Source organism: Dermacentor silvarum, chromosome 1 (genome assembly GCF_013339745.2).
Source record: "Dermacentor silvarum isolate Dsil-2018 chromosome 1, BIME_Dsil_1.4, whole genome shotgun sequence".
NCBI classification, from domain to species: Eukaryota; Metazoa; Arthropoda; class Arachnida; order Ixodida; family Ixodidae; genus Dermacentor; species Dermacentor silvarum.
This window is the reverse complement of record NC_051154.1, coordinates 64,011,175-64,011,659: the sequence shown is the minus strand read 5'-3', so window position 1 is coordinate 64,011,659 and position 485 is coordinate 64,011,175.

The window sequence follows — 485 nt, the reverse complement described above, 5'->3', positions numbered from 1 at the left end:
TTTTTGTGCCTGCGAAAAGCGCTGACATCATCACGATCGACTTCGTCAACGACGACCGCGGTCGATGGGACATGTGTCTCGCGCAAATCGACCCCGCTGATGACCACTAAAAATACAAGATGGACGAAGTAGTAAAATAACTAACAGTTGAAACGCAAAGGCTCCTGCAAAAATGTTCGCGTGACCGCCTGCCCCCTATAAGTACGGCATGGCAGAGCGTCGCAATTCGCATGCTAAGCCGACTGCGCTACGTTGAGGTTAGTCCCACCGTTTTTATTATTGCTGACTGTAAACCTTCATAACTACCATGCAGCAGTACACGTTGAAGAAATAGGCAGACCAACCACCCTCTGAATAGACGCACGCTTTCGAAAAGCTCTTGTTCATTACAGCTATTGCACCGAGGTAATTCTTGAAAAAAAAAAAAAAAAAAAACAGTACAGCAGAGATAAACCGATTCCCCCCCCTGCGATACACTATTTGTG